Here is a 16,086-nt window from a genome sequence, read left to right as displayed (position 1 = left end):
CAAATTAAACAAGGATAAATAATACATTGTACGTGAAACGTAACGCAGCCTTAGACATTTTTGCTGATATTGCAAGATGGGTGGATGTTGCGAATTTTGCAATAATTCATCCACAAAAGGATATATAATGAAAATATTTCCGAGAGATCGTGAACATCGTGCGATATAGGCGAAAAATATTGCCCGTAAAGATTGGATGCCTACGAATAATTCATATCTTTGTGAGATTAAGTATCATGTTCCTAATAAAGTCAAGCAAAATTACGAATGTATTATTAATTTTATTAAAGAAGATAATATTTAGTTCCTCTGAAATGTTTTTTTTAATTGTGTGATTGAAATATAATACGTTTATGTTAACGATAAGGTTAGTACGTTTCAAATATGACCGAGAGTTGACGAAAATTCTAGATCAATCAAAAGAGGCCCTCTGATTGCCAGTCTCTGATTAAAGGGTCTCTAGACACAAGAAGCTCAGAACCCTTATAAAATAGCCAAAATAGGTAAGATTCTTTGGACAAGAAGCATAAAATATATGTTTAATATTTTCCTTACGCTACAAATAGACAAATTTTTTTCTTTTTTGTATAAAATACAGTACAGAATATGTAAATATAACACAAATGATACCAAAATAATTTTTCATTTCAACCGAAAACAAGGATAGAAAATTACCAAATTGGCAATTTTAAGAGGATACCATTGGCGGTACTAGTACTAAGAAATATGTTGAAAGGAACAATAAATTTGGTATACTCTGTAAGAAATTATAACCGGAGAGTGCAAGGGTTTAATCCTAAATTACTATTCTCGATTTAAATGACCTCGAGATGACCAATGGGGACCCGTGTCTTCTTCAGCTTTCGTCGTTCCTCTCGTGAACGCCTCGAATCTATGATGATTCACTGGGAGTTGACCTCTCCCTAAATAACGCAACGCCAGGCAGAACGAATTCAATAACGCGAAGCAATGAATCCTCGTGCTCAGACTATCCCGAGGTACAACTGAGAGACGCCGCATTTCAGTAGCTAAATACTTCAGCGTACCTACAATAATCGCGCTTGTACAACACAAAAATTCTTTTTCTCTCTTCGATATTCTTTTTTCGTAAAACTTCTGACATGTTCAGATGAATTATTTTATTACACTTCAATCCAATCTCTGAACGTGTAATTAAATTACTAAAATCGAGAGTCCGACTTCGCGGTAAATAAATGGTGCTGACAGAAACCACAAATCTCTGTACGCGTGGATGAATATAATGCGGTGCAGGTAGAATGTGAGAGTAGCGGCCTTTCGAAACGACGGCTCTATGCGCATTCCTCGGGATTGTAATCTCGGCGTTTCTCGGGTGATTAGTAAATCCGCGTCTTTCTTGATTTCTCCCGCAGCAAATTCTATCGACAACGCTACACAGAGCACTCCGAAAGAAGTCAATTGTTAAAGTTGTTTGCTTCAACTGTAGATTCACGAAAAAACATTTATTAGATATCAAGAAACGCTTTTATCGAATATTTCTTTGCTTATTTGTGTTCAACTATTAAAGATTTGATATCAGCAACGAGTGAGCGATCTACTTGTAACTATCTCACATTTTAAGCTGTCAGATAAAGGCAGTTTTTTCACCTAAAAAGCAATAAACTGATATTTCAGACGTGTCTTGTCTAACATATGCATTCTATTCGATTGCATTTATCGGTTCGTTGCATATCGCAGGTTAAAAATAGAGGCACTTAAATTTCCATTGTATGGGAAGAATGGTTTTGTTAAAATATCTAAAAGTTTATCTATTATAGATATATATAGATCTAAAAATAATTCTATTGGACCATCAAAGTTATTACGTAGAACGCTCAAGCTAGTTGCCAAAATGTCAAAATGTTTTGCAACATTGCTCATCATTGAGATTCCTAATTATTTTGATGGTTCATCAAAATTATTTTTAGATCCACCTACATTTTTAGGTACTTCAGCAAAATCGTTCTTTCCACGTACATTGGTAGAAATGTACATAGACAAGGCTTCAGATGGCAAATATAGTGCTGTCCGATTAAAGTTTCGTTGAGAGAAGCGTGTATCGAGGTCATAAATCGCGAGGTAGAATTCTTGAAAATGCGACACGAGCGTTTCCGAGACACCCCGTAGCCGAGACTCGCGTAGCGGAGAATCGCACAGCAGGTGTAGCTTCGCTAAGATTCCCCTACATCTCCGACGGCATGCACTTTGTCTGGTCTCGTAGTACGTACCCCGGAGCCCGGTGCATCCTGGCTCCGAGTTTATCTGGTGAGTGCAGTTTGACCGTGGCCATACATACATATATATTTCAGACCGTCTCGGTCCTGCTACATAACTACATTCTAGCTCCGATAATACACTCGTACTCACGTCCGATGTACTCCGCCGACCGAACAACCACCATTTCTTGAGTACTTGTTGCATGAGTTGTTCAACCGAGATAGCTTTCGCTTTTTCTCGCGCGACTGAATTTTCACGACGAACTTCTACGGGATACCCACGCGGGGATAATCGGTGTCTTAGATCACGCGTTATCTCATACTATGAGTATAAGTACTATAAATATAGACCTACATATCTACCGGTCAGCTATTTTAGTTTTGCATAAATAAATAATGTTGTGTAGCCAAAGTTATACTTATGAAAAGTTATATCTTTGATATATTATATTATTTAATGCTCTGTATTTTTATGTAAGAACGCTTTATTAAAGTCTTTTATATACCGATATCGATAACGGATTATCAAAAAATAATGTTTGATTTTATTGTTTGACGCGTTATGTTTCCCAGACAACAAAAAGTGTCTAAAATCGGATTATGGGATGTTTTTTGTGTCTAAAAGACGTTTTAAAAACGTCTTATGCCACAATTTTAGACTTTGAGTCGTCTAGGTACATATTTAAAAAAGTTTTTATTAAAATCTTTTTTATACAATATCAATAATATAATTATGCAAAAATATCCTTCGCACTTAACACGTGTAAAACTTTCAACAATTTCTATCACGAGGATTGTTAATTGCCAATATAATACGTGTTAAACAGGTTAGAGTAAGTCAATCGCTCTTAGCCTATCAAAATAAATAAGCCAAAAAGAAGAAGATTGATTCATGTATATATTCATGTATATATTCATGTATATATTTAGCGGGAAAAAAATATATCCTGAGACTTGAGATATGTAAAATTCACCGAGCGCGATTCGACTTTTTGCTACGAATCCGAAATTTCGTCATATCGCCGCGAAGGCTGACCGGCTTGTCAGTGAGAGGATCGTATCTTAGCAGGCGCGGCCAGCTTTGCTAATGTAATTGGCGCGCGATTAAACGAGGAATTAAGCTCGACGCTGCTTAAAGCGAAGGCGATACCGTAATTCGCCGGCTACAGGACGGCCTCGCCCGGCGATCCGAACTGTTAGGCTTTTAATAAGACGCGAGCGGGATTTCCTTCGAGGCGACGAACATGTGACACACTTCTGGCCGATACTCGACCACGAATGACCGTCCCGAGACAATGAGCGATCATCGATTTAAGCATTTAAGGGATAATTAATAATCACTAATACGCGAATCAATGTTGGCGAAGACGATTAGCATTGAAAATCGTTCTGCTGCGGGATATCTTACAATCAACATATCCGTTAATAACCACACAATGGAAAAAAATTTATAGTAAATTTCATGTGTCCCGTATAGTCCATCCAAATTTTTGTGTTAATTTAACATAAGATGAATGAGTTAGAAAATAACATGAAGATATATTATGTAAAAAATATAACACTGACACAATTTGTAAGCAAACTGTGAAAACATATTTTTTCAATAAAATTAACAGAAAATGAATATGTTAGAAAGTAAAAAAAACATACATATTATATAAAAAATTAACATAAAAAATATAACACTGACATAATTTGTAAGCAAATTGTGAAATATGCTTTCATTAAGATTAAAATTTATAATATATGTTAAATTGACACGTTCTAGTAAAATTAACATTTATAATATGTTAAATTAACATATTTTATTCATTTATCTTAGAATTTATGTTACAAAATATATTATTTTTATGTTAATTGTTCACTTATTCATAAATTGTATTATTTTAACACTAAAAAATGTTGTATCAATTTAACACAAATGTTCAAATAACATAATCACATCATGTTAAATTAATATATTCGAGTATATATTAACAATTCAACAAAAAAGTTAACAAGAACCGATATTAACATGAATATAAATGTTTTTTTTAGTGTGTAGTAGCATCGAACAGTCGATAATTATGCATAATGGGCATTTTTTTGAAAAAAATATACTGAAAAATAAATAAAAAGTTTCACAGAAAGTTTCCGTATATTCTATAAGAATTTTTTTAAGAATTGATGAAAATTAGCGAGCATTATTTAAGAACGATTCAATAATTTTGAGGAACAAAAAAATTATACATGAGACACAATCTGGATATGATTTCTCTTCCAATAAATTCACGAAAGTCATTTTCGCGCACGCTTAAGGCGTTCAGTATTATTTTCTCGCAATGTCAGAGGCAATTCATCGAAAAGTCACTGAATCTACTTGTAATACTAGATTCCCAAGGCGCGAGACACTTTTGTTTGTAGATACAATCGTTGGAATTACGAAATAATAAATTTTTTTTTAGTTACCGTTCTGTCTTCTGATGGTGCGTTCACCTCGAATCGAAAATCAAAGTTGGCTTCGCGCCTGAAATACAAAACGTTGTCTTCCTGTTTATATCGCATCAGTTATTATCTGTAGTAATTTATTTTCTCACTCGTTAACCTTCATTTAGGCTATCACAACAAAAATCCGGGGGCATCATCTCAGTATCTCGCGCACGTGTATCTTGTGTATAAACATAAGATAATAATTAATGCGTTTATTATTCCAAACCCAAAATCATTATCAACTAATTGAAAAAAATATCTCTCGAAGAAATGTTTCAAATCATAAAATATTTCAGTCACGAATATCTTCGGATACTCCTGAGCTCGAGATTCAACAGCTTTATTTCACAGCGCTCTTAAAATACTGAATTTTTCTACAGAGTGTCATATTATCTCCCATTCTTTCCGTTCTCTTCTCATTCTTTCTTCTGTACTGGGCGTCTCGCTTCTCGGAAACGAGACGCCGAGCCACATCATTGCGGGGGATCACCTCCTTTCGTCCTCGTTTTCTTCTCATTTAATCGTCTGCGCTAGATTTACTCAGTGCATTAACTTAATACACTATATTTCGCGTTGGACTTGCGTACTACGTATCGTTCGTTCGGGTAAAGCCGTACATATACATTTTTCGTTCTGATCTCCCGCTTTGCTGCCGCCGCCGCGGGCCGGTTGCGTTTGTGTCACGGAGGAAAAAGTACCGAGCGGCCGAGTCTTCGCTCCAAGAGATTCAGCGGGGTCAATGAATCTGATCTGGAAAGCGGCGATGTACACTCGCGGTGGCTGAGCTCGTGGGAGCCGCAGCCGTGGGGAACTACGCAGCCGCGACCTCGAGGCCTCCTCTCTCGGAGGCGGCGGTGGCTTCTGCTCCCTTCTTCTTCTTCTTCTTTTTCTTCTTCTTTGCCGCCGTCTTATTTTTCTCACCGCCGTCACGTTGTGATGGAATCATATGCTCGCGAACTCGTTGACGAGCATCATTTCGTGTGTCCTCAAAGGGAACCCCTAGGGAATTCCTAGGGTCAACATTAGAATAGATGCAAAAGATACACGAAAAGAACGATTTCGATGAAACATCTAAAAGTTTAAGTAAATACAGAACTAAAAATAATTTTGTTGGACCATCAAAGTAAATTATCCATACAACACACAAATCTTCAAAGGACGTTCTAAAACGTCTAGAAAATCTCTAAGGATATTCCTAGGATGCCCCTCAGATAAAGTACGTGGGTATGTAAAAAATTCAGGCATGATAAGCATGCAGTCTGCGTTCAGCAGAAAAAACAGCTTTGCAACTGCTGTAAAATTCTTTTTATAATATGGTTGGTTATACGTTTATATCCAACAAGGAAATAAGGGCAAGAACCACTTATACTAAAGAATTTTACAACAGCTGCAAAGCTGCTTTTTTTACTGAACGTAATCAATGTTGCAAAAAGTTTTGACATTCTAGAAATCAACTTGAGCGCCTTACGTAACACTTTTAATAAACACTTTAATATCCAACCAAATTATTTTCAGATCCGTAGCTAAATTTTTAAATACTTCAACAAATCGTTCTTTCCGTGTGAAATTTATTGGAGAAAATTTATGAGAAATACATATCTCATTGTCAATAAAAAAATGTCAATTACGTTGTAACAGATGAAAGAATCTCTCTCGATATTTTGAATATTTCAAATTCCATTAATTTAGTTTCATGAGTGTTTGTGAAAATTTTTATTTTATCCAGGAATACTTTAAAGAGTCCGAAATAACAGATACAACCATATTTTATGTTTAAAAAACAGGACACCCTGTATATTTCCTGTGTTATCATGCTCGTCGCGGAAATTGCGTTCGGAGGAACCGTGCCGGAGTCCGCCCGCGCAGAAGCTTCGAGTCGCGAGTCCATGACATATCGCGTGCGCGACTCGAAGGTCCGCAACGGGAATTCCAGTACTTGTTTGCAACATGTCTGGCTATCATCCAAGGAGGTTGGAAAACGCACCGGTAATAATCGGCATGGCCGAAAGTTCGTCCGAGCCGTAAGAATCGAGGCTCTGGCGAGCCGCCAAACTCACTACTACGCACAGAAATCGACTACGCTGCCTCCGATAACGTTAATCGCAGACACCTGCTCCCGAGACTGACTTATGAGTCTGGAGATCATGTGGCTTCTTTCTTCACGGCTCTCTCAGCTTTGAGTACAAACAGCCAGTTCAGTTAAAAGTGCTCGTAAAGAAAACCTCTCGATCAACTCCGTTCAGCAAAGATTTCTTTTAGAATAAAATCCGGCAGTGTAGTAGCCAAAAATTGTTTAATTCTCGTTTATTAGTAATAAATATTAATATAATAAATATTATAATTAGTTATAAATAAAGCTAATTTACACTGTTAAATTCATAATGGCAAATTATATCCAATTTGAATTATTTTTAATAATTTCTGTAGGTCGTCATACTCAATGTATCATTAACTTAACTGAAACACTAGTTAAACAATTTTATTTAACTCAAGAAATGTATTAAATATTCAAGTTTAATTTATTATTAATTAATAAGTATATGTATATATGTTAATATGAACGTGTATACTTTGAAACTAACCATAAATTGATTTATGTTTTGACATGAAAGTTAAAAATAACAAAATATTATTTACAATTTGAGTAAATATTATTTACTCAAGAAATTGGATTGCTATTGCTCTTTTGATATCTAACAGTATATATATATATATTATTAATATTGTAACTATTATACATATAATTAGCAATTATACTGTACATATGTATCATATATATTAACATAATAAATATTATAATTTGTCATAAATAAAATTAATTTATATTTTCTTAATTTACTTTTAAAAGAAAATGCTTTTATGGATATAATAATGCAATGTTATAGGAATGTTTCAACTATTCAAAGGAAAAATATATAAAATATCGATTCTTCTCTCAAAACAGACACAATAATTCGATATAACGTTTGTTCTCGATGTTAAATTTTTTCTGCAGACAGCAAAGATGTTAAATCCGAGCATCGACACGGGGCGTCCCTTACCGTCACCGATATGCTATAAAGATATATTTACATGACGCGTCGAGAGAGATCTCTCGCGTTGGAAATACACAAACCGAAAAGAAAAAGCGTGCCGAAATTTATCGCGATGGTTCGACCGTCGCCGTATCTCTCGTCGGTCCGTAGAGATCGGATCGAATTCGCCTTCAACGCCAGCCTCCGAGCGCCGAAGCTCTTTCACGCTCGCTATCGGATCTTTCGAAATTATGCAGGGCGTAAGCTATGTTATCATGAATCTAGACGTAGACAGGTAGCAAAGCTGATTTATACCCGTTTCTATCAATATAGATTAACTTTAATCTTGATTTAATTTACTTTCTTATCTTTTCTTTATGTTTTTTAATTTTTATCTCTTTTAGTTCTAATATAATTAGAAAAAGATAAAAAGTAAATTAAACTGAGGTTGAAATTAATCTACACTGTTAGATATTAAAGAAACAATGATAACCCAATCTTTTGAGTTAAATGACATTTATTGTTTTTAATTTCCATGTGTGTCAAAATATAAATCGAATAATTACTGCAGTTAATTAGTTTCAAAATAAATAATGTTCACACACACACATTAACGTATTTAGTAAATAATAAACTAAATTTTAATCAAATTTAACACGTTTTTTTATTTAAATTGCTTAACTCTCAATAAAAATAAATTTAACTTCATTTTAAGAATAAATTTAATTACATTGTTTTCGTTAAATTGACGACATATTGAGTAGACGATCTATAATAATTTTCTTGGACTATTAAAATAATTATTGTAGGAAATTCAAGCATGATGAGTAATGATGGAAAAAGTTTGAATATTTTATATTACTAAATTTTATATTGTTAAAAATAATGTCAAATTATGCCGTATATTATATTTTTAATCATTTCTGTAGCCATTGACTCAGTGTGTTGTTTTAGTTTAATTAAAACACTGAAAAATAAACTTAATACAAAAATAAATTTAATACAAAAAATATATTAAAGACTCACTTTAGTTCATTTATTAAGTTAATATAGACGTTGTCTACTTTAAAACTGAACAGTTCAGGGTGCGTTCCGAGTTACGCATGAAGCGCATGATGCATCGTTTGTCCTTGTTGTTCATCAATTAATAAAGAAGGATACAATCGATACATCATGTGCTTCATGCGTAACTCGGAACGCACCCTCAACCACAAAAATTGATTGATTTACATTTTGACACACATAAAAGTTAAAAATAACAAAATTTAAATCAAAGGATTGGATTATCATTGACCCTTTGATATTTATAAATAGTGTAGCAATCAGTTTAAACGTTCTATTTTGATAGCTCAACAAAATTATTTTCAAATCTGCATCTAGCTAAATTTTCAGATACTTCAAAAAAACCATTTTTTTTTGCAAATATCGAAGATCGAAGATTCGCCGTTAATCAACATCTTTGTTTATTGCTGTCACACTATTTCTGCGCGAAGTACCCAGCCGGCGCCGGATTTACGATGTGTCAGCCGGCTGCCGGTGCATCCTACAAGGTGCTATTCCAGCTTGGAGAATGCATTACGAAAACGTTTCTCACTGACAGGAAACAATACGAGCCGCAGATAACGTTTACACTTTGCCTCCGCGTCGCCGCGCTCGCTGCTCTTCCTAACCGAGAAACCGCGTTTGTTTTCTATCGGAAATAAAAAGTAGGGAAGGAGCGTTAACAGACGCGTCTAGTAAAAGCGTAATCTTGAACGTCCTGATGAGCTGCGCTAATTCACAACCGACTTAACAAGTGTCTTAATTTATATATCTGACAGATGCTGTTGTGACGGGGAGAAAGAACACCCAGTCAATTACAACTTTATTCGTTATTCTTATTTGTTCATCGTTCTCCATCGTATCTGGGACGTTGCGTATAAAACAATGTCCGTTACGGGACGAACAAAAATACAGCATGGTAAAACGATCGGATATACATATAATAGTGATCCTATACCTTGTTATACTTCTTGAGCTACTATTTCATTTTTTGGCAATAGATCCGTGCTCTCCTCTGATCTGCGATACTGGTTACTTGATTGACTCCTGGAAAATCAAACACAACGTTTGCATTTCTTCCAGGAAGTCAGTCATCGCGGCACGAAAGGAACATTCGTGGAAAAAGGCAAGAAGCGACGTGATTCCGACGCACGAAAGATGTAAAATAGTATTTAGGGTAACTCTGTGCTAGACGCGCGTTAATGCCGCTAAAGAGAATAATTGCACGAGAGTAATTAACAGACTAGAATTTGTACAATTTGTACATAAAAAAATCGACTAATCTATGGAGCTGACGTCAAAATCTGTAACATAGTTTCTGATGCTGAATTTGTAAGACTCACTTAATTTATGTCAAAAAAAACACTAATTTCAAGGAATCAAAGTGGGATAATTCGTATAAAAAAGAATAAAAATCTAAGATATATATTTTTTTATATCGGCTTAATCTTAGATTTAGAAGTAAAACGATCCTCAAAAAGCTGAAGCTTATATATTTGATTCTTTTCAATTCTCAGCGAAATGGTGAGATATTTTAAACAAAACTTTTATGGTTTTTTGTATACTTAATAACTGTGTATTTAGATTTTTCAAAAATCTAACGTTTTAGAAATATCCCCTATCCACATTAAGTTTTGAAGAGTCGTATAATCCCTGAAATCTCAAATTTGGTTATTATAAAAAATGTGTTTCTTAGAATTTTTTGTTTAACAACGTATTTTAAGCAGAATCGAATCGGTTTTGGATAATTGTGACAGACCTCTTATAAGTAGGTATATATTAATAAGAATAATCCAAATATATAAATAAATTTACAGATGCAGCTTAAAAAAATTGTTTGACACTCTTGGCAAAGAGATTTATAAATAAGCAGGTCCAATAGTAGACCGACCGTCAGCTCCGGAAAATTAAGAATACATTAAGATGATAATTTAAACAATTTTGCATCGTTCTGTCCGCTCGATCTATCTTCCTATATTCAGAGCCCGTCTGTATAAAAAGATGACGCATGAGACAGATACATACAAGAAACATGACACGTGCTTATTTTACCCTTTATTCTCTTTTGTTGAAAAAGACAAGCAGGTAATTAGTCCATTTGACTCGTCTTCTCGTTTTCGTGCGAACCTGCTATAACGGATCCCGTTGTTTTCCCACGAGAATCGTGCTAATCTCAGTCACTGAAGTTAACGTTTTTACCATTGTCCCGTCGAAAATATATCCTTCAAGTTGGGATAAAAACAGTTTTGTTAAACAGCGAAGCGCAGAAAATGACACGTATTTGGAATTCAAGGGAAGAAACCTGACGTCTATTCCTTTGTCCCATCAGCACGCTGCTTAAAAACGTGACTCGAACCGGATTTCTAAATCCGTTCGACAACCAGCTATATTTAGGATCAAATGTCTTTTTCTTAGCAGGGTATATGACCACGACACAGCTTTTTTCTCTACCTTTCTGACAGGGTCCTTTATCTCGACGCCGCACCGCCTGTTCGAATGACAGGATAGGAAGTATCGAGATGCGGCGGGTTGTAAAAGTGTGCGGGACAGTCTTGGTGGCTTTTAAGATCCACTTACATGGACGAAATGACTCGCGGAAATTATTCCGTCGGGCTCGTAACTATTTTTCCGCCAAAGATTAAAGATCGTCAAAGCTTCTCTTTCACTTCACATTGCTGTTGTTAAACAATCAAAATAGACGCAAAATAAAACGATAACAATTCTTAATTAATACAAATAAGAGAAAAAATAAAGGTGCTATTATTAGCAGATTTTGATCTTGAATTTTACAAAAAATTCATATAGAAATATTAATTAGTAATAAAATATTATTAATATTTTTAATTTTTAATTATCATTAACATTGTTTTCTCTACAAATGTTAGAAATTATGAATTTAGAGATTCTGTGCGAGAAATTCTTTCTTCAAATTGAATTGAAATAAACACTAGGGACGTGTTTCCTATATGAATGATACCGTTAGGAGTACCGTGATTTTTAGTAACATTTTCTATCGTCTATGATCTATGGTCTATGGGAAGCAGATAAACTTTTCACTTTGCGGTTTCACGATATCTCGATTATTCCGCGAATGGCAAAGATCTCGCGGCAGGTATTCAGATTATGCAAGCTCTGGTGAACAAGTGATCGGGCTCAACGGGCCGCGGCGAGCAATGAAGACAAAGAAGTTCAAGGCAAATTGAAAGTAGAAATGAGACTCCGTTACTACGCCAACTTAGAGCAGCGGATTGCATTTATATGGGGCTCCTTATGCATGGATCGACGCGATTCCGCAGAAAACCGACATCGAACTGTGCCGTTACGAGGCTATTACGAAATAAGAGTATCGCTCGGCAAAGACCAACGAATAATTAAGCGGCAGCTCATGATTAATTTTACTGTTAATTTTACTGTTAATCAGAAGTTAACATTTAATTATTCATTAATATATAATTATTAAAATAATAAAAACCTTCATTCAATTTAACATCACAATGTCAATCCCTTTATCATTATTTCTCTTTTGATTATTGTTTATCTTGCTGATGAAAACTAAATAATCGAAACGTTTGATTTTCTAAATTATTTGAGAATAAGTTGCTCGTTCCTTGGTCATTTCTTCTTATATTGTTAAAATAATAATTTTAAACTAAGTATTTAATAATTATTTCAACCTAGGCAGATTCGTGTTCATTCATACAACGTCTTAAATGAACGGCAATATGAGGTTTCGGAGTTCGGATTTCAGAATACGGCTCGCGGAATGTAAGAAATGAGACGAATATCGCGGCGCCTTCTCCAGGCCCGATAGAAACATTCTTGCTCGTTGAGCTGTGAACCTGCACTCTCAGACGAATCGACTCTTACATCAAGCGATTACAAGCGTCTTTGCATTCACGCGACTTAGGAATTTTACATTGTAACTTTAAATTCTCTTTAGCGAAGTGGAGCTCATTCCCATTTCATCGGGAATAATGTATTCTACTTCGTCGTTTTTGTTTCTTTGATGCCATTTATATTAAATTGTATTAATAATAGTAATAATAATAATAACAATAACTTTATTGTATGCACCAAATTGTGATATGACAGCTAAATTTAAAAAACGAATTTGTATTCAATAAGTAAAAATATATTACAAATAGGTAAAATTGTTAAATACAATTGTTAAATATATTTTGTTTCAGGCTAGTATATTATAATATCAGATTACTTTTCAGTGCATATTTAATGCTGATGTTTCAGAAATCGCAAAAAAAAACGATAGTCTGCAACTAAACAGTCGGTGGTGAATCATCTCAAATTTCGACGTGAAACTTAACGATCAATTCGTTATATTCATACTGTCTATATGTGCATAACTGGTAAGATACGTCGTATCACGAGGCATTATTCTACGAGGATCACGCGAGGTTATGATCATTTCATAATCAGGAAAGATTAATAGATTGTCGTGCTTATAGGCCAATTAGAAGATTAATGCGTCGCGTTCGTGAACACGCTCTAGGATATCTTAAGTGATCATGTTCCTTTTTTTCTAAAACGATTATATGAGAAGTGTAAAATTTCTCGATTTTATCATTGAATTATCTTTAAGGGGGAGTCTCGTCTAAAAATTGAAAAAATAAAATATTTTTAGGAATTTTGTTTCAACTTCTAGGTGAACCCTCTTAATAATGAAAATTTTCATCTTTCACGTTTCCGTCTTGGCGAAAAAGTTACGTGATCGTTATTCAAATGACAAAAAAAAATAAAAAGAAAATGACAACAAAATCAAGGAAGCGTGGCGAATTAACGCGCATGGATCACGATGCTATTTAACGGCAACTTCATCGTCGCTGCAGGCGAACGCAGCACGCGGACCTTGAGGCCAACTGTCTCACTTTGTTTCACTTTGATAGCATCAGCAATGTTTCGTGTAAACTAATTAATCGGCGTGGTGCTGAGCACATCGTAAAATAAAGCTGTATTATCTGCTCGGGCGATCGCCGGACTTTATCGCGAGTTATATTTCCGCGAATCGCGGCGCCTGTAGCCGAAACAAAATTTCAGTCTGAGATACATTATTCGCGATATATTACGGTGATTCGCGATATAATTCGATCTCGATCGGAAAGAGGAACGAGTAGAGATCCTAAAAGTAGAGATCGGCCAACGCCGATCTCGATCCGTGATTGGCTCTGTCATGACGTTGTGAAACCGGATGTGAGAGTGATAGAAGCGAATATGAGAGAAAGAGAAGCGACTGTCAAAATTCTCATCGAAATTGGCGTTGATATATTGGCGTGCATTTCTAAGATCACGATTTCCGGTTTCACAACCTCATGCCGATCTCTAGGAACGAGCGACGGAAGGAAACGAGCGACAATAAGAGACGACAATAAGAGGCGACAATAAGAGGCGTTGGGAGAGATGGTGTTCTCTCGTGTTAACGATCGACTGTATTATAGCCTGACCGGCGCTAAAGACCGATGTACGAGATAATAAAGTGGTGCGACGGAAGACGAAAATTTTAAACAAGAAGCGGCGACAATAAAATCGCGTTTATCATTCGCGTTCGCGCGCATATTCCCGGTTGCGGAACGATCGGCTTAAAGAGCGCGCGGTATAAAATTCACAGAAGAAACTGGTTCGGCAAATCGTCTACTTCCGATATTTCGTCGCGCGCGCGGCCATTCGCGTGACGAGTACTACCGCTGGCCGGTCGTTGCTCATTACTGAAAATAAGAAAACAACCACAATGCCATAACGTGAAATGTCCACTGTAAACCGGCTAGCCCCGTGATATCTAATTATATGCCCGGTTGCAACATATTATTCCTATTTTTATTCATATTCACGCGAGTTGCGACTTGGCATTAAAAAAGTCTTCATCTTTCTCAATATCATCATATTCTGCCATTTACAAAGTAGATACGATCTAACAAGGGAGAGGGGAGAAAAGAAACTCTCCCCAAGCACGTAAATGTTATACAATAATAAGAAGGTTTCGATATCTAGGGCACATTCTTGCAAGATCACAGGTTCGAAATGAATAATTATGCTAAAGAACGCAAAGTAATAAGAACAATGTTAGCTTTTTGATTTATTGGCTCAGCTTGGAACAGGTTGATATGTTTAATGTAAGCAGTTAAGAGACCTCCTACTGTTACGCCTGTCGTGAAATATGAGTACGAGTGAGATAAGCTTAAGACAACTTCTCCTTAACAAGAATATCTGGATATTATGATTCAAAGGAGACTCTATCGAATTAAGCTTTAAGTGTACGAAAAGAACGGTTTAGCAGAATCTAAAAATTTAATTGGATTATACAGATTTATACAGATCTGAAAATAATTTTTTTGAACTATCAAAATAATTATGTAATGCTTAAGCTGGTTGCTTAAAACTTCTTGCAACATTACTCCTCATGCTGAAGTTTCCTACATAATTATTTTGATGACCCAACAAAATTATTTTCAGATCCGTATTTATCTTAATACATTTTAGCAAAGTTGTTTCCTGTGTATATAGAAAAATAGAAAAATATAGATAAATAATAGCCTTGATACAATGAATCTCACGTAAATTTCGTTTTAACGTCCCTAATCGACGTAACACTACGAAAATACCCTAATAGCGGAACTCTACAACCAGTAATAATTCCAGTGGGGGGAAAAGATTCTTTAATATTACGATAAGGGAACTTTTCTGATACGATAAGGAACATACGGCTCGCCGAACACGCTTATTACCGAACAGCCTGCATATAAGAGCCGTATATAAAAATTAATCGAGACTGTCAGGACGGTCGCCGGCTGCTAATGCCAGCCGCCGGCCACTGGAAACTGGAATCGATGAAAAATCAATGCAACTCCCTCAGACACGCTCTGATAGACTTCGACGCTCGCAAGTCTCTCGCAATTCGACGGCGGGCTCGCGCTCGCACCACCGGCTCTCCTGCCGAGAGCGCTTTCGTTTCCTCCGAGAGCAACAGAGGTAACAATTCATGCGCGATAATTACACGGCATAGCCGACCGATCAAATTGGAGGCGATAATAAGTGCGCGCCGCCGCGCCGCCGTCGCAGCGCGTGGCTCCCAAGATCGGTATCGATCTCGAGTCGCGATTTTTAAATAGTTTTCCGCTCGAATTCCTGAGATTCTCGCCGACGAATGTAAGCGTCCACGAGAGAGATAGATTACTCTATGCTCTGATGAAGTAATAATACTTCTCCATCCTACGATCGCGTACGGTTTCGCGCCCGCGAGACGCGAGTGCGAAATAATTAGTCGTAATAGTGTCAAGGGAAGGATTGGTCGATTCGTCGTCCAACGCGAAATGTCGCAA

General features: G+C 35.9%; 1 protein-coding gene across 2 annotated transcripts in view; it reads right to left on the bottom strand.

The window, feature by feature from the left end:
• The window catches only part of LOC108721828 (uncharacterized), a 55,386-nt gene that overhangs the window by 12,960 nt on the left and 26,340 nt on the right, over positions 1-16,086 (bottom strand). Inside the window, exon 1 of one of the 2 annotated variants that reach the window (XM_018446601.1) lies at positions 4,683-4,731. The exons of the other annotated variant lie outside the window; for it this stretch is intronic. The gene's annotated coding sequence lies outside the window, so the exon portion shown is untranslated. Of the gene's footprint in view, positions 1-4,682; positions 4,732-16,086 lie in introns of those variants that run through there. 2 annotated transcript variants of the gene reach the window in all.

The sequence above is a fragment of the Mycetomoellerius zeteki genome, unplaced genomic scaffold, assembly GCF_001594055.1.
Source record: "Mycetomoellerius zeteki isolate Tzet28-1 unplaced genomic scaffold, Tzet1.0 scaffold182, whole genome shotgun sequence".
NCBI lineage: Eukaryota > Metazoa > Arthropoda > Insecta > Hymenoptera > Formicidae > Mycetomoellerius > Mycetomoellerius zeteki.
The sequence above is the reverse complement of the archived record's forward strand: the minus strand, read 5'-3'. Positions and strand labels throughout refer to the sequence as shown.